Source organism: Mustela erminea, chromosome 9, assembly GCF_009829155.1.
Source record: "Mustela erminea isolate mMusErm1 chromosome 9, mMusErm1.Pri, whole genome shotgun sequence".
Classification (NCBI taxonomy): Eukaryota; Metazoa; Chordata; class Mammalia; order Carnivora; family Mustelidae; genus Mustela; species Mustela erminea.
This window is the reverse complement of record NC_045622.1, coordinates 47562115-47580908: the sequence shown is the minus strand read 5'-3', so window position 1 is coordinate 47580908 and position 18794 is coordinate 47562115. Positions and strand designations below refer to the sequence as shown.

The window sequence follows — 18794 nt, the reverse complement described above, 5'->3', positions numbered from 1 at the left end:
AGAGGAATGGAATTAACATTTAATGAGCAACAAATAGTGCTTCTTACACTAGTAGGCCTTTGCCATATAATTCACATCTTAATATATGACCATGAGTAGCAAGGTAGATTTGTTACTGCCTTTACAGAACAAGAAAACAAGGTTATCAAGATCACACAATTAATATAAGGGAGAACTAATGTTTAAATCTGATTCTGATTGACACCTAAATCAATCCTTTCGACCATGCCTCCATTGCTTTACAACAAATTAATGACAAATATGTAATCTTCCTCCTGAACTTTATTGTTGCAAATGGAGGTTTCTTTTAGGTCTAGCTCTTTGAAAAACCCTAAGCTGAGGAAAAACCTACAGAAACACACATGTTTATGAACTTCAGAACCAATTTCACTACAGAATGTTTTCCTAAAAGTTTCTCTTACACAAGCTGCACCCTGATTAACCCCAGATGAAGATCTTCTGTATCACAAGGGGAAGATTTTGAAGGGTCAGTTTGGGAAGTGGAAGGCTTAGCTGAACACTGGGTCTTAGAAGCCTCTTTAAAGCAAGGTCACTTACATAGTGACTTGGGACTTTTTTCCAAAGCTGCTATATGTGATGAGTCCCCCAAATTATATCCCAGTAAGAAATCAAGACTTGTTAATGGAAAAGAAATAGCACCCACTTTTATTTTCATGCAAATGGTCCCAGCAGAATAAAAAGGGGGTAGTGAAAGTGATGACACTGATCTAATTATCTGCAGGCCAATATCACCCAGTTCTTGAAAGGAACCCACAGAATGGCCTGACACAGACACACAAAACACAGCCAGGAAACAATTGGGACCTTAGCAACAAGGCAACAACTGGCTCCTTTGTGCATAAAGAGCTGTTTTACGAGCATTTCTTGTTTCTTTCCATTAAGTCCCATTACCTCTTCCGAAGAAAGCTGCAGTCTATTTTTAATCGATGCCACATTCCCTATAATCACAGACATGTACCATTCCAACTTCTGCTTTCCAGCCTATTGTCTTCTCACAGTTTCAAGCCCAGTTTCATGGGAAATGTAACACATAAGAATAAAACTTCGTGGATACAAAGCCTCAGCATCCAAACACAACCTATCCCTCATATCATCCTGTTAACCTCTAAGTGAAGCCGGTGTTAAAAAAATCCACGTTTAAAAAAAGAAAAATGAAATCCAAAGAGATGTGGCCACTTGACAAAACATTCAAAGCCAGCAAGTAGAAAGAAAGGAGCCCCAAGTCTAAGACTCTTTTCACTGAACCACACTGCTGCTGTGTTAAAAGTATCAACAAAAAGAAGAAATGAGAGGTAGGTTCCAAAAAGCACATTCAGGGCAATTCAGCAAACAGTTTCCTAGTTTATGCTTTAGTTTCCTGAATCCAGCCTTGCTTCACCTGGGTTCCAAGGCCCTCCCAACCTTTGCTGAGAAGCCTCTTCTCACCATTATCTTCCAATCTGCGGCTAACTATAGTCCTATATCAAATCCCAGCTGCCATATCCCTCCTCCTTCCTTGTAATATTCTAAGTATCGTCACTACCTAGGACCGAGTCATGCCCTGCCCTGTTTCCAGATAAAAGTCTTTGCCTCCTAATACCAGCTCAGATCAAACCAAGTTCATCGCAACCCCTTGGACTCTTGGCCATTCCCTTAGGGATCAGATTTACAGAGTATACAGCCCCTAGCCCAGCCTAAATCCAGCTCCATCCACTTCTCTAGGGCCTGCTGTTAAGGTCCCACACAGTCTAGTAGAGGCAGTGTCACGTAGGCAATTATCATAGCCTTTGGAGTCAGGCATTCAGGCCTGGATTTGAACCCCATTACATGAGCTGGGCAAGTTATTTCAGCTCTGTAAAATTCTATATCCTTATCTGTCTGTGACAAATGACACATGTACCTTGTGAGGAGTTAGCACACAGTGACAGTCCAGTAAAGGCTAGATGTGTCCAAAGTCATAACTGTCATTTCTATTTAATCAAAATTCATCCTACTGTTATTTAAGAATAACTTCACATTCAGATTAAGTGGTGATCAGTTGCCTTGCTACTTAAAAATAGCTAACAGTATTTAAGAAGTAAATATGATTAAATGAATGATTAAATAATTGAATGAATCAACCAAACCATTGGATATACCTGGTATAAATGAATCAATTCAATTAACGAATATATATAAAATACTATCATGTCCCAGATATGATGCTGAGTTCTAGACAAATAGCAGTGAATAAGATACAAAGGATCTTTGCTCTCATAGAGCTTACAGTCTACCACTTATTCTCTCCTTCCTTTGGTTTTTGATACAAAATCCATGATAACATTGAACAAAATGTATTAGAATTATTTGCTTTGGAAGCTGCTTCCTGCATTGGCCTGTGAGCACCATGAAGATAAGAGCTGAGTCTTTCAGATACCATATGATTTCACTCATATGTGGACTTTAAGAAGAAACAGAGAACTTAGGGGATGGGAGAAAAAATAAAATAAGATGAAATCAGAGAGAGAGGCAAACTGTAAAAGACTCTTAACTCTAGGAATCAAACTGAGGGGAGGGGGTGAAGGAGGGGGTAATTGGGTGATGGACATTAAGAAGGGCACATGATATAATCAGCACCACCTGTTATATGCAACTGATGAGTCATTAAATTCTACCCCTGAAACTATTAATATACTATATGTTAATTACATTGAATTTAAATTAAAAATTTTTTTTTAAAAAGCTGGGTCTTCATTACCCGCCTCAGAGCCTGGTAATGATTCATGACTTATGTACAAACTCAATTTCCCATTCCTAACAGATCTTGCTCTCTCCTCTGGACTTTCCTTAAATGTGCACATTCCTGTTTCTCTTCCTTGACAAAAATTCAGGCAGGAGCCTGCCTTAGAATTTGTCCCCCAAGATCTGGTGGGAGTAGGGGTTTGGGCAAGGAAACACTTTTGTGCCCAGTTGCAATTTATGGACCCAGAGAGTGACTTTTAATTGTATACACCTTAAAGGAAAGTGCCAATGTTGTAACAGAAAAACGAGTTCAAGATAGTATGTCAACTGAAGAGAGCCAAGGGGTCAATGAGAGTTAAATAAGCCCATGGTGATGTCCAGATTCATTCTAGAGACCAGGATTGCCTGCTGCTCCTGCCATGCATTTGAGTCAGTGGCCCTGGTCGGTTAAAGGAACAGAACTATGTGGACACTGTCAACCTGTGGAGCTTCAAAACGACCCCAGGACCAAACGAAATTTGGACCAAGACTAAGTGAACTTGAGACTGGTGACTCAATTCCTTGCCAGGAAAATCAGTTCGGCCTTCAGAGTCTCGGGCCTGACTAAAAAAAATTAATTCGATCAGCAACTGGACACTTGTACAAACAAGATGTGCTGGGATTTCTCCACCTGCATTCTGGTGCCAGGATAGGGAGAGGACAGTTAACACACACTCACAATAATTTGCTCTTACTTATACAATGGATGGAGAATAGGAAGCCTACATGCAATTGCCTCACTCCTGTCAGAGGTTGTAGCTGGTCATCATGAACCTCTGAGAGCATGTGATTTTCAACTATTTCCCAGAGAAACACTTTGGAGTAAGTCATTTCATAAGGCAGATAGTAGCAGAGCTCCTGCAGTTGGAGGGACGATAGGTCTGGAAGGCCTGCTCAGTCCCTCGCAGTTGGTAGGAGTGGGGGGAAGGGAGCAGGAAGGGAGAGAGAGCTGCGGAAAGGATGAGGAGGTTGTGGTTCATAAAGAAACCACAACGCAGCAGAGCACTGGGATTTCATATTCTTTCAGGGTATTATATGCCGAAACAATGGTGAATGAGAATGGTCAGGAATGAGTAATAACTGGCTGCCAGGATCCTCATTAACCATGGTGATTATCTCCCAGCCAAAGTCAACAGGCAGCAGACTGATAAGAGACGCATCAGTTCTTCTGTTCACAATTCATTTAGAGTTTTGTGTTTGTTTGTTTGTTTTTTTTTAAATATGGAAGCCATTTTATTCAGACATTCAAGCGAGGTCTCTAGTCAGCAGGAAAGCATTTGTCCCTTATCCCTCATCTTCTCTGACTCTTCAGAACCAAAGGGGAAAAGGTGCCAAGCCAGCTGGTCAGAGATGTCTGCATTCATGCTGGATCTTCTTTCAAGGCTCTGGAAACAGAAGGCTGCATCACCGCATCCACCTATGGCCAGACATTTTGAGAGTCCCCCTCTCCCACTGCACCCCAGCTCGGGCAACTGCTTCCCAGCTGCAGCACTGGCCAGCCCTCAGACTGGAGAGAGGGACATAAACTGTTGCCATTTATCACTCGTCAAAAATTCAGACTCCACTTGTCCTGAACAGCAGTCAGACACAAAAAGGCCACGGCCAGTCAGAGAATAAGGACCTGAGGAAGGCCAAGGGGCCTGCATCCCACTTGCAGGGAAGAAGAAAGGAAGGTAACAATGTTTTGCCACTGTCTTTCTGTCTAAATAGGAAGGCTGAGTCTTATGATGTGTGTCTCTCTGGGAATAAAAAGAACAGGCTGAAGGTCTCCATTCCACTCTTTCATTATGTGCCTTCTGGAAACTTATGTGATTGAAGACCTGGTTCCTCCGTCTATAGAAGGAGGATAATATGAACACCCACTTCCAGGTTTTCGTGGAGGAGGGCTAAGAAACGGGATGAGCCTTAGGAAGTGTAATGCACTGTATATGTGATTATCAAGCTATCTAAAGACTCTCTGGAGTCTATCTGGTCTCTGAGTGTATCATCATCCTGCCATCCCCTCGCTTCTGTTCTTTCCTGTGTATAACCATGTTTGCCCAGTGGGACCAAAGGAGTCAGCAACTTCAGCGCTGCCTGGGACAACAGACTCATTGGATCACCACAGCAGCTGCAAGGTAACACAAGACTCTGAACGCAGACAGGCTGGGGGTCCAGTGTTGCCTTTTACCAGTTATGTGACATGAGACACACTATTATTCTCCAAGTCTCTTTGTCCTAAGTTTTTGTGTAACATAGGGCCAATAGCATACACCTATTCAAGGTTAAGTTTAAGTGACATACTGTCTAAAGTGCCCAGCTTGGGGAGCCTTGGCAGCTCAGTCGGTTAGGGTTAGGGTTAGGGTTGGGGTCATGATCCCAAGGTCCTGGTCGTGATCCCAAGGTCCTCAGCTCGTGATCCCAAGGTCCTGGGAGACGAGCCCTGTGTCACATCAGGCTCCTGAGCAGGGAAACTGCTTCTCTCTCTCCTCTGCCTCTCCTGCAGCCTGTGTTCTGTTGCTCACTCTCTCTCTCTCAAATAAATAAAATCTTGGCTTTAGATGGCATTTGGCCTTCCAATGAAAGACAATGACATCGAGTCACTGAGTAAGAAGCCACAAGACAATAAAACTTATATTAAAATTCATCTGAGTGGCCTAAAAAGTGTGATCCTCAGTATACCTTGCAGAAAAGCATTTACACTCCTGGCAGCCCTGGCCCAAGGAAATCACCAACATTCAATGACTTGCTACTCCCTGATGTCTTGCCAGACATCTCAGAATGGAAGATGTCCTCCCTGACTTCTATCCTATCACAAATGGTCTATTAATAATCCAGTGATTATCTTCACCCAAACTGAGTCATTCATTTTTCACATTTATTTATTTATTTATTTACACATAATGTATTATTTGCTTCAGAGATACAGGTCTGTGAATCTTCAGTCTTACACAATTCATAGCACTGAGTTATTCATTATTCCTAGAACCAATTTAGGGGTAGGCCAGGTAGACCATTTCCCCAGACCCCAGTTTAAAAGGGAAGTTAAGGCAGGACTAGATTATATAATGCCAACACAAACAGTTTTATACAAGTGATCGCTGCCCAGTTTCACTAGGAAAAAAAGAAATCCACCAGTAGAGTCAGGAGGAAGCCTCAGAGCACCTTATGCTATATGGGAAAATTGTCGTGGAGTCTGGGTTAATCCAGATGAGGCTACCTCTCTCAGAATTCTTTGCTCCTGATGGAGCCCTCACCTCTCTCTCCTCCCCCAGCTCGACACCCATAGCCTCATACTACCATCTGCCTTGAGACCATCAGAGTTAATCTCATATGCCCTTTATACCTACTGGAGTCAGACATCAAAAGGAGTCTGGACACCCTCATCCTCCGGGCTCTCATTCCCACTTGGTTCTCTATATCCTCTTTTGTGATGTCACTGACCTCAGGAGATACCTTGGGAAACCCTTCAAAGCACTGTATCCCCCAGGAAATCAAAGCCGGTCATCAGCAAAACCCTTACAACCTCAATCTTTTTTTTTTTTTTTTAAGATTTTATTTATTTATTTGACAGACAGAGATCACAAGTAGGCAGAGAGAGAGGCAGAGAGAGAAGGAAGCAGGCTCCCTGCAGAGCAGAGATCCCGATGCAGGCTCGATCCCAGGATGCTGGAATCATGACCTGAGCTGAAGGCAGAGGCTTTAACCCACTGAGCCACCCAGGCACCCCCTTACATCCTCAATCTTATACTTTCCCTTTGCCTTCTTGTTCTAACAGAAATCTGACTCTTCTGGGAGGACATTGCTTCCCCAGCAACCATCTCAAGTGGTTGTTTGTTTTTTTTTTCAATCTCCAAATTCCTTGGACTATGGAGCCCGGGCGCGGGGGATTCTCCTTGCCTATTACAATGCCCCCTGCATCTCCCCTAAAACTCCTAGTTTTAAATCATGTCACCATACCATACTGCCCACTACCCACTCTTGGTCACTGTCACCTACTGACCTCTAAGTCAAGTCTCCTTATTTCTTGGAGAGTGTATTTCACTTTTATTCTTACTCAGTTATAATTCAATAATTTCATTGAGACATAATTTCAATAATCATATAGATGTTTATCCCGACATCCTGGTTTCGGTCTTCCTTGACCTCATCTCCTCCAATGATATTATCCTACAGTTCAACCTAGCCACTCATTCGCCTAGTCTTATCCTACAGCTTACTATCAATAATGGCATTTATCTAGTCTCAGTTTCAAACATGCCACGTTCTGATCACCACCACTTCTTATTTTTCCAGTCATGGTATTCCAAGTCCAAGAAATTTCTGACCACACAGTAATCTGCAATCTATAGATTCCACTCTTTTTCACTATTGCCCACTCGAGCACCCTTCTGTGGCTTCACTCCTCACTTTACCCAGCTCAGAGTCTACACTCAGTCATAATAGTTTCTCCTTACGCGCACCTTCACCTTTCTTTTCCCTTTCTTGCTTCATTGTACTCACCTTGAAAACTCCAATCTCAGTGGGAGCCACCTCTTCACTTCTACTTCTCCCAGCCTCTTCTGACAAGCTGAACCTGGCTGGAGGTACACAACAGCTGTGCTGACTGACTTTATTTTCATGACTCCTAAACTGGAGCAGACTCTTGGAACTACTCGGGAATCATCTCCCTGATCTAGTCACTCTCTGGCTTTCTTATGGAAGTATTTCATATAGTTTCCTCTCTTTAAATTGCCACTCCTTCTTTGATCATTGTTTCCCCTTTCTCAGAAGAAATAGAAACAGTCACTTAGAACTTCCAATTCTGCATCATCCCATTAGCCCTCACACATGTCTGTGCCTATATTCTCTACATCCTCTCCTATTACTGTGAATGAACGGTCTTTGCTCCTACCTAAAGTCAATTCTGCTGACTGTATTTTGAAAGCATCTAAAATCCAACCTCTTGGGACGTCTGGGTGGCTCCGTCAATTAAGCGTCTGCCTTCGGCCCAGATGATAATTCCAGGCTCCTGGGATCGAGTCCCACATCAGGCTCCCTGCTCAGAGGAGAGCCTGCTTCTTCCTCTGCCTGCCTCTCCCCCTGCTTGTGCATGCTCTCTCTCTGACAAAATCTTTTTTAAAAAAATTTTAGGGGTACCTGGATGGCTCAGTGGGTTAAGCTTCTGCCTTCAGCTCAGGTCATGATCTCAGGGTCCTGGGATGAAAACCCATATCAGGCTCTCTGCTCAGCGGGGAGTCTGCTTCCCCTTCTCTCCCTGCCTGCCTCTCTGCCTACTTGTAATCTCTCTCTCTCTGTCAAATAAATAAATAAAATCTTAAAAATAATAAAAAATAAAAACAAAATTTTTTTAAAGATTAAAAAAAATTAATAAAATCCAACCACTTCTCCATACCCACATCATTACCTCTTTGGCCCAAGATACTAAACCTGGTTTATTGCAATAAACCTCCTAACCAATGTCCCTTAACTCCTATTCTAACCTCCAAGCTTTTACAAATGTGTCGGATTTTGTCACTCCTCTGCTCAAAACCCTTTAGGGGTTCCCATCTCCTTTAGAATAAGAACCAAGGAACTCCATAGAGTAAACTATTTTCTCTTCTCCGAATCCTGTATGCACCACAACACTTCTCACACTGAATACTAATGAGCTTGTTTACCAGTCTGTTGTTGCCTACTCTGTTAATTACTTGAGGACCTGGGTTAGGGGCATTTTCTTTTTCTTTTTAATTTTTGGTATTCCCAGCTCCTAGCCATATGCCTAATACCTACAAGGAGACCCATAAAGATTCATTGAATTTTAATTGCACCTAACAACCGTGAGTCTGCCTAACCCTAATTTTTCCTGAAGAGAAGTCCCGGGTATATTCCCAACTAGACTATAAACTCCATGAGGATAAAGAGTGCATCTGCTTCTTCTCAGCACCTACCATGACACCTACTACATACTGGGTGCTAGGTAAACGGTAACTGAATGAGTTAACGATGAACAAGTAATCAAATAAAGGTCCTACACCTCAGGCTGACTACCCCTCTCCCCTCAAATGCCACTGTCATCTCCAGAACAGCTCCTTGTACTTTCCTGAGAGAAGGCTTAGAGTTGTTAACTTCTTTGAGCAGTGCCGAGTTGGCAAAGGGGAACTGCTAGCCTGGTTTCCCGGGCTCAGCTGGCTGGGCTCCGAGCTCCATGGCTGGCCCTGGGTGAGGGGAAGAAAAGGAAGGGCAACTATAGATCACTGCTTCAGTGAAGTGAGCAACACTTGCTTCCGCAAAGAAAATATCTTCTCTGTTTACCTTTACCTCAACTCAGAAGAGCTCCTGACCAGCCAGCTTTGTCCCCAGACTCTTTTTCCTCAATCTCAGGAAGCCAGGAGCCAGAGCCCACTCCCTCTGTTCTGGTGTGTGGTCTGAGTTTCAATTCTGTCTGGCAGACAGTATGGAGGACCCCAGGTCAGCAGGGTCATCAGAATGCTAAGAGGAAATCTGATTGATGAGCAAGTGTCAGCAGGAATGAATGGGGGCCTTAATTAATGACTTCTGCCCTGTTTCAAAGAAAGGTTCCCTTACACCCAGTTCTCTCTTTTCTCTGGAAAAAAAAAAAAATTGGGGTGGGTGAGGAACTGAGGAAGAAAAGGAGGAAAAAACACCCCTATAATCCAAAGTTTTCTAAATGACATAAAGGAGACTTCAAAGACAGACATGGTCAGTTTTTTATGTGCAAGACTGGTTCAGTGATTCTCTCCTCTCTTTGTTTCCATGGACAGCTAGGCTCCATTCCAAAGCTAAAAAATAAAAGGCCACATTGTTCTGAGGGGAGCTAGCTTTTACAAGAAATTTCCTCCTCACCACTGGGGCAAATTAACTGCCTCAGCCCTGGGTGCTCTGGGAGCATTTCTTCCTGAACTGGCTCAGCAGGGCAGCCCCCCATTCCTGCCCTGCTCACTCTCACCAGAGGAGAAGCATAATCTACCTGGTCCACTCAACAGGCTTTGAAAACTGATTGGTCTGGTGAAAGATCACAATTCAGAGTGATGAGTGTGGTAACAGAGGCCTGATCAGGGTTTGTGTGTAACAGACGCAACATTAGGCTACAGAAGGATTCCTCAAATGGCAGTGTCTAAAACATTCAGGAATTTTAGTCCATAACTCACCATTGAACATCTGCCACACACCTGGTCATGGAGCTGGATGGTGATACAGAATGTAGAGAGGAAACATTCAAATCACAGCTTAGCAAGTCATTTAAATTCTCTGCTCTTGGAAACTCACCTCTAACATGGATTTCCTAATATCTATTTCCAGAAGTTGGTGAGGGAGCGATGAAATGAGAAAACATAGGTAAAACTCCTATATAGTATGTGTTTGGTACATAGAAGTTAATCAGTAAATGACAGTTAAGAAAGGGGAAAGGCAGTTAGTCCCTGTCTGGATCCCTTCAGTTTAGGGAAAACAACAAATATGAAAAACAAGTAGTCCTATAGTGTCTTAGTCAGCTGTGGCTGCTGTAACAAATTAGCATAGACTGGCAACTTACAAACAATAGAAATTTATTTCTCACAGCTCTGCAGACTGGAAGTCCAAAGTCAGGGTGTTAGCACCGTTAGATTCTGGTGAGAGCCCTCTTCTGGGTTGCAGGCCACCACCTTCTTGCTGTGCTCCTGTTCACAGGATCTTCACTCTCATGACCAAAGGCCCCACCTTCCTAACAGCATCACACTGGGGGTTAGGATTTCATGAATTGTGGGTGGGGGAATACAAACATTCAGTCCATTGCACTTGGTGATATAATAAAGGCTACAAAAGGTGTGCACAAAAGGTAAGTATGAAGTAGAGTGTACACAGGATAGTAACCCTCAAGGGAAAGTTTCAGCACAGATTTAACAAAGAACCAAATTCAATCTGAGTGTTGAAAATCAAGTAACAATTCACCAAGTAAAGGAAGCTGGGAGACCATCTGAGGGGGAGGATCAGTGAAAGGACATCAGGCAGTTACTATGGGCTGTATGAGTAGAGATTCTGTAAGAGATGGGATAGGCAGATGACAGAAGTGATTGAACTTTTCAATGGATTGGACATGGGTTGAGGGCAGTGGAAGAAGTCAAAGATGACTGAGGTGGGCTTGGTCGCAGGAAGATGGTGATGTTCCAACTTAATCTCATAAGAAACAAGGCTGAGTTGCACATTATAGATAGAGCTGTTCTTTCTTTTTCACCATTTCAGTATTACTAAGAAAAGTCTTTACTAAATATCCTGGTATATATTTATATAAATATTCTAGTACTTTACAGTGTGTAGAATAACCGCCTCCCCCAAAATGGATTGTTCCTTATTTATAAATTGTATAACCTGATTGTTGAGGTTCATCTTAGTGAGTTAGATGTCTTTTATACACGTATTATGTGTCAGGCACTGTTCTAAGCGTGTAACATAAATGAACTCTTTTGGTCCTCATAATAAACCATAAGGTAAGTTCTATCTAGCATCCCACTTTTCTTAAATGAGGAACAGAAGCTCAGAGAGGCTTAATAGTTTGCCCAATGTCACACAACCACAAAGTAGCAGTTTGTATTTGAACACAACCATTCTGGCTCCAGAACCCAAGGTTAGGTAACTGCTATGCAAAGCAGCTTCTTGGCATTGTACTTCTCTTTTTCATCATATGTCCTCCATGTACTGCATGGCATTGGATGAAGGAGGGCACAAATGAATACTTGACCCAGTAGGGAGACCGAAAGAGTAAGAATAAGGCATCAGAACCACCCCCCCACCCCCCCGCCCACAAAAAAAGTGCTGCCCCTCTGTGCTCTGTCAAAAAGGGATAGAAAATAGGAAACTGGTTTAGAGGAGATCAACTTATGTCCATCTGACAGCTAGTGAGTCTTAGACCCAGGGTAATCTGCACGAGTCTTAGAGCCCCTTGAAGAATGCTAATGAGAAGAACTTCATTTACCCAGATATTTCAATAGGGGTCTGGAGGCAATTGGAAGAGCTGTCTTTCAGAGATTGTGCTCCTATAGGCTGTTTTTGCTCTGGGCTTTTCCCCCACCCCTACTCTCCCCAAACCACTATCATCAATGCATTTCATCAGAAAAAGAATTGAGAGCTTTCATTTCCATAGGAAATAGAATTTGAAGAAACCACTTGAATCCCAACCAAAAACCACCCCCCACTTGCCCATCAAGATTGGGAAAGCAAGGCCTCAAACAGGAAATGACTCATACAGCTCTTTCCATGGGAGCCAGACCTCAAACTTTGACCATGGTTCCCACCTCAGTACTTTTTATTATTGAAAAAGCATTGAACCAGAATATGATGCATATCAGGGGCCATCAATCCACAAAGAGATTACAAAGACAGAAAGAAATCTTACTCTTTCATATAGTTTTCTATGAGCTGAATTTTTTCTCTTAAAAATTCATATGTTGAAGTCATAACCTGAGTGATCTCAGAATATGACTGCATTTGGAGACAGAGCCTTTAAAGAGGAAGTTAAAGGACACCTGTGGCTCAGTCAGTAGGGTATGTGACTCTCAATCTCAGGGTCATGAGTTCAAGTCCCATGTTGGGCAAGGAGCCTACTTAAAAATAATAATAAATAAAATAAAAAGTAAAAGTACTTAAAGGGAACACCCTAATCCAATCTGACTAGTAGCCTTCCAAGAAGAGGAAATTTGGACACATAAAAAGCCAGCAGGGATGTGCACACAGTGGAAAAGTCATGTAGGACACAGTGAGAAGGCAGCCATGTGCAAGCCAAGGAGATGCCTCAGAGTAAAACAAACCTGCTAACACCTTCAGCCTCTAGAAATGTAAGAAAATCAATTCCTGTTCTTTAAAGCACCCAGTCTGGAGTATTTTATTATGGCAGCCCAGCAACCCAAGAGCCAAGCAGATGCAATCCATTTCATACATGTTCTCAAGATAAACAGTAACTAGTCCTCAGGTAAGAGGTATAATTTCTGTATGCCCCATCTACTTCTAAGCCAAGAAAAGCCCTGTGAAGGTAGTACAGAGGAAACAAAGCTTGAAGGGGTTAGAGGAGAAAATCCTAGTGCTTGGCTCAAAGTGATGCCACCTCCAAGAGCCTGGATTATATTGTTCCGAGCACTAACAGTGACTACGTTTCAATAGCACTTAACAGTTTCCATAGTATGGTAAAAACATTATTATGATCACAACAACTCTCTGAATAAAAAGGAAATCTTTTATACATACCCACCACCTTCCTCTTCCCCTTCCCCTAACACACACACACACACCACTTCACCTTCCAGTCAAAATACATATATACATGTTTCCCCTCACATCACCCACCATTTTTTTTTTAAACCTTTAGGACATTCAGGAGATTGACCAAGATAGCAACAGAGGGGCTTTTGAGCTCCCCTCCTCGCACAGACACACTGAATATACAGCTAGTCAGAGCAATTTCTTCTGAAAGAAATGCAGAAACTAGCTGAGCAACTCTTACACATCAGGCAGACGAAAAAATGCCCACATTGAAACAGGTAAGAAGGGCTGAGACACACTCTCATTGTAGACTCCACCTCCCGGGCAGTGCCATGCTACTGGGAAGGAAATTCCAAGTCCTGGCTTCTCCCTAAAGTCCACAGCGTTTGAATCCCATTTTTAGTGCTCTAACTTTTAAGACTCCTGAGTGATGGGTCTCCAAAACACCTAGCTCTGAAAGCCAGCAGGGATGGCATTCACAAGTCCCACAGAACTAAAGTAAACAAAGAAGCAGTTCTTAATGGGTGCACAGTTTCTCACTACAGCTTTGCCTCCAGGGATCAGTACAGAAGGAGTGGCAAAAATGCCTATTTTCTAGTCTTTCTCCGAAAGGAGTCCATCAGTATACTTTTGAAAGCTGCTGCTTAAGGGCAGGCTTCTAATTTACCACAGTGGACACCATCCCCACTTTCTCTCTCTAGCCTGCTCCAAGTCACCAGTATCAACCTGGAATGGGGTATACTCATGCCTGTGCCCAGTTTTGCAGCCACCACCTAAGAGATGTGTTCCCATATCATCTGCCTTTGATAGCCAACAGGCCTTGCATTCGCTAGTCTCACAGGACTGAAGCAAACAAAGACACAGTTCTTAACAAGTGCAGGAGTACACCCCTGTGGCTATACACTGGGCCAAGTACTGAGGAAGCAAGCAAAAACCTGGAAGCGGTTAAATACATACTTGCCCAGTAGCTGCCTGAGGGTCCAGCTTCTAATTAGCCTTCATCTGGTTGCTGAACTTGATCTTACCCTTTGGGATACTGCCAGGTCTTGGCATACCTACAGCTAGGTAGTTCTTCAGAATTGAAGAACACAAAAAGAGTTTTCCAGAAGAGCAAAAGCTAAAAGAGTTCATCACCACTAGACCCGAAACTATAAAATTCCTTGAAGAAAATACAGGAGAAAAGTTTCTTGGGATTGGCCTTGGCAATGATTTTTTTGTTATGACACCAAAAGCGCAAGCAATAAAAGCAAAAATCAACAGATGGGACTACATCAAAGAAACAAACAAACAAGAAGTTTCTGCACAGCAAAAGAAACAATCCACAAAATGAAAAGGCAGCCTATGGACAGGAGAAAATATCTACATACATCTGATAAGGGGTAACATTTAAAATTTTAAGAAACTTTTACAAATCAATAGCAAAAAACCAAATAACCTGATTAACGAAGGACCAAACAAACAAAGAAAATAACCCCAAACAGACATTTCTCCAAGGGAAAAATATTTAAAGATCATGATATCTTAATAATCAATTAAAACACAAACCATAAAAACACGATACTTGGCAACCTGTCTCAAGGAGAATCCCCTGATTAAATTAAATCTTACAGAAAGTATTTAAAACTACTTTTTAAAAATTCTCCTAAATACAGTGCATAGCTAGGACCATTTATAGATGTAATGGAGAAAAGTTAATTCATTACACACAATGGATACTTTAAGCAGTGAGGCATAATTCCTTCATGAAATACATGAGAAAGACTTAATAGCTTGAAGAAAAGGGAAGGGTCAAGAAGAAAGCATGGGTTTCAGGTTGGGACCTAAGAAAGTGGAAGTTCTATTTACTGAAACAAGAAAAAATACCCTACCCTCAGCCCTCTGGTTATAGAACATTCTGCTCCATCTAGAGTAGTATTTCTTGTCCTTTTTGCCCTGTTGGCCGAGATGTCTCACAAGCAGTATTACTCCTCATGTCCCAAAACCATGTTCTCATTTTCTTTCTTTTTTGTTTCAAGATTTTATTTATTTATTTGAGAAAGAATGAGAGAGAGAGAGAGAGAGAGAGAACACGAGAGGGGCGTGGGTCAGAGCAGACTCCCCACTGAGCAGGGAGCCCAACATGGGACTCAATCCTGGGACTCCAGGATCATGACCTGAGCCAAAGGCAGCTGCTTAACCAACTAAGCCAAGTAGGCACCCAAGTTTCATTTTCTATTTGCCTACATCTTGTCTCTATCTTCAGTTGATTAGGTACTAAATGCTGGGGATGACACAAAGTTAGTGTTTTGTAATCATGAATTCAAGGGCAGGGTCTATGCAGATGTATCTCTGTAATCTCACACAGTGTCTACCACAGAACAGAACTCCGTACATACTGAGTAAATAATTAGGAATGCATTTATGATGGCTAAACCATCTGGGACTTTTGAAGCAAGAAAGCAACTTAAGATTTGTGTTTAAAAGGATTACCCTGGGTGTAGTGTGTAGAATCTCCTAAAGCAGGTTTTGTCAACCTTGGCACTTATTGATAGTTGAATGGGTCAAATATTTGTTGTGGGAGGCTGTCCAGTGCATTGTAGGATGTTTAACAACATCACTCGCCTCTAGCTAGTAAATACCAGTAGAATTCAGTTATAAACCAAAAATGTCTCTCCAGAAATTGGTAATGTTCTCTGGGAAGCAAAACTACCCCTTAATGAAAACCACTGTCCTAAAGGGAAAAGATGAAAGATAATTCCTGTGGCCATTCACCAGGTAATGTTAAAGGAGGAAGAATGAAGTGTACTCACATTGTTTGAAAACATCTACAAAGTGCTGGGCACTACATATGTTACCATAATTTAAAGAGGAATATGGGATAAGAGAGCCCCACCTGTCCACACCACCTGCCCCTAGAAATCCCTTCAGGATTACCTGAGGTCAAGCTCCCAAATGATTTAACCCTAAGACAGACACCATCATTTTTCCTGGCCCCACTTGAGCACGGTGAAGTCTAATTTCCATGCCATGTCAAAGAGGAGTACTTGACATTACTCCACGGATATTAATTTAAATTATTCAGGGGAGTCCTCAAAATCACTTTTCAGTCAGCTCCAAGGGGAAACAGAGCAGATTTTTCTTTGTCACAAGCTGGTCAAACTTCAGGACTTGGTTGTCCTCTTCCTTTGCCCAAGCCCTCATCCATCCTTGGGGAGCCTCTCTCTGGGGACCATGCAGCAGCTGGGCTAAGAGCTAAATGCTGGAGCTGGCCAGCATTTCTGGGGAGGTCTGGCTCAGAGAGCCCTGGCAGGTGATTCTGCGTGCACTCAGCAGCCTGGGGGCTCTGTTGGCTCCTCTCTGCTCCCACCAACACCCGCTGGTTGCTGCTGGTATTAATAACCCGAGCAGCAGGAGTCTTCGCACCAGAATCAGGGCTGTCTGGGTAATTATCTAGTGGCCTAGGACCAGTCAGTAAATTACTCTGTGACCTGGGAATTCAGCAGGTTACTGCCATCACTCAGGCCTGTTCACTTTATTGCTCTCCCCTCCTGCTGCCCTGGCATTTATTTGTCTAGTTTACATTCAGAGCATTGATTTCATGCCTTTTGTTTTCCATCTTAGAGGTAAGAAGTAGCCCCTTTGAGGAGACTAGTTCTCAGGTCAGTGCAGTGACATTGGGCGGGGGGGGGGGGGGGGGACATTGGAGGTTTTGTTTGTGCAATCTTTTAGTGTGCACCCAGCACATCAGCACCTGCTTTCTGTGGCACTTCCAAATGTTTTTCAATCTTTGTTGTCAGAGTTGTGACACATTCCAGTAAACTACCTATGTAATCTTGTTTACTGGGGAAAGGAAAGAGAATGTCACTCATTCTCATGTCACTCCCACCTTACATACTACACGTCACCTATACCAAATGGGAATAGCACATTCACACTAATGTTCCCCAATGCCATAGTCTCTCTCCTTGGACTACTTGTTCCCTTTATCTAGAGCACTCTGCCCACCACCCCCCACCCCCCGCCTTTACTACACTCTTACTCAGTTCTCAGGTCTTACCTTAAGTGTCACTCCCTCCACGCAGAAAGCTTTTTCCTCACCCATCTGTAACATTGTCTGGTAACTGGTGCCCCTTTGGGACTTCCATAGCGGTCCTAAGGGTTTTCCCTTATTATAGAACTCCAGTTGGTTGCAAGACCTGTTTTCTTGCTTCTCCTGTCTTTCAGATTATGAGCTCAGTAAAGAACAAGAACCAAACCACATCTCTGCAAGGCTCCCATTTAAAGTAATCAAAGAAAATTAATAAATAGACATAGGAAGGTATCCCCTAACTCTTTCCTCTAGACAAACCTCATTCCCAGCTTCAGTTCAGCCAAGAAAGATACTCACTCACATATCCAACACCATTCCCCAAAGATGGCTGTTAGTAAGTTTCCCAGTAGGGAAACTATAGCTTTACCAAGGACTTTATTATACCCATTCCCCAGAATTATCTACTACACATCTCTCCCTCTTTTCAACTTACCTATTTCTTCTTTCTTTCTCCCTCTTCCTTTCTTCCTTCCGTCCGTCTGTCCTTCCTTTCTTTCTTCCTTTACCAGAGAAAGAATGAGCAAAAGCAGGGGAAATTGCAGGCAGAGGGAAAAACAGGGAGCAGGCAGAGTGATAAGCAGGGTCCCTACTGAGCAAGGAGCCCAAAGCAGGACTCTGATCCCAGGACCTTAGGATCACGACCTGAGCTGAAGGCAGCCACTTAACCTGGTGAGCCACCCAGGTGTCCCGTCAATTTGCCAATTTCTATAAATGCACCGAAAAATAATCCTGTAATTTTTTGGGTAACTCTCATTAAATGTTTACTTTCATTTCATAATTCATCTAAAGAACACAGATATTCCTGGATCAGCTGATTAAACTGCTTTTTAACCTGGATGAAGACATTTGCTTGCAGTCAGCGTTGATTTCTTCTTACACTGAACGAGTTCATGATCTCTTATGTGCCATCTATTCTGAAAGTTTCTCATTCTAAAATTTGAAGTGTATCTTGTATTCTGCACCACAAAGATGGCGAGAGTTCCCACTATGCTGCAAAACCCTTTTGATAAAAATACTATAAATCAAGAAATTAATTAAAATAAATAATTTGCCTACTTTTTTCACAAAGGTACAGAGAGATCATAATCTGAGCTCTGCCAACCTGCCCCACTCCACTGCTAATCACACACTGCTTCCAGTTCTAGTTCAAACTGCGCAAATGCTTTTCTAGCTGATGTACTTTCACCTATGCTATCCCATCTCCTTGGAATGCCCTTTCTCCTCCATATACCTGGAAAATTTCTAGGTCTGTTTTGAAACCCAGCTATGGTTAACTCCTCTGGAAGTCTTTCTTGATTTGAGACATAGCCCAGCATAATGAGTAAAGCTTTAGACTATCAGGTCAGACAGATCTGGGACTCTAATTTGGCTCACCATTTATCACAGTGGAAAAGTGATTTCGCTGATCTGACCAAGCCTCAGCCTCCTCATCTGTGAAATGGGCATGACAGTTCCTACCTCACATGGCTTTAAGGATTGAATGAAGTAACTTAAGCACTTAGCTAAGCTCCTGCCAAATAAAAGGCATTGTATAGAGTTAGCTATTATTATTGACCCCAAGTTAGAAATAATCAATTATGTGCACATTTATCAAGCTAAATTTTACATGCTTGCCTCTCCTACAAGACTATGACTTCCTTAAGGGTTAGACACCAATTCATATATGTATTCTCAGAATTAGGTATAAGGCCCAGCATATAATAAGTAGTCAACAAATGTTTTGTTGAGTTAAAATGAATTACACATTGAGAAGTCT

General features: G+C 42.5%; 1 long non-coding RNA gene across 1 annotated transcript; it reads left to right on the top strand.

The window, feature by feature from the left end:
• Nucleotides 1-9700: 9700 nt before the first annotated feature.
• Nucleotides 9701-14112, top strand: LOC116599387. The gene is made up of 3 exons (XR_004289352.1): nt 9701-9712; nt 10598-10602; nt 14035-14112. It is a non-coding gene; the product is annotated as an uncharacterized LOC116599387 (long non-coding RNA).
• The last annotated feature ends 4682 nt before the right edge of the window (nt 14113-18794 follow it).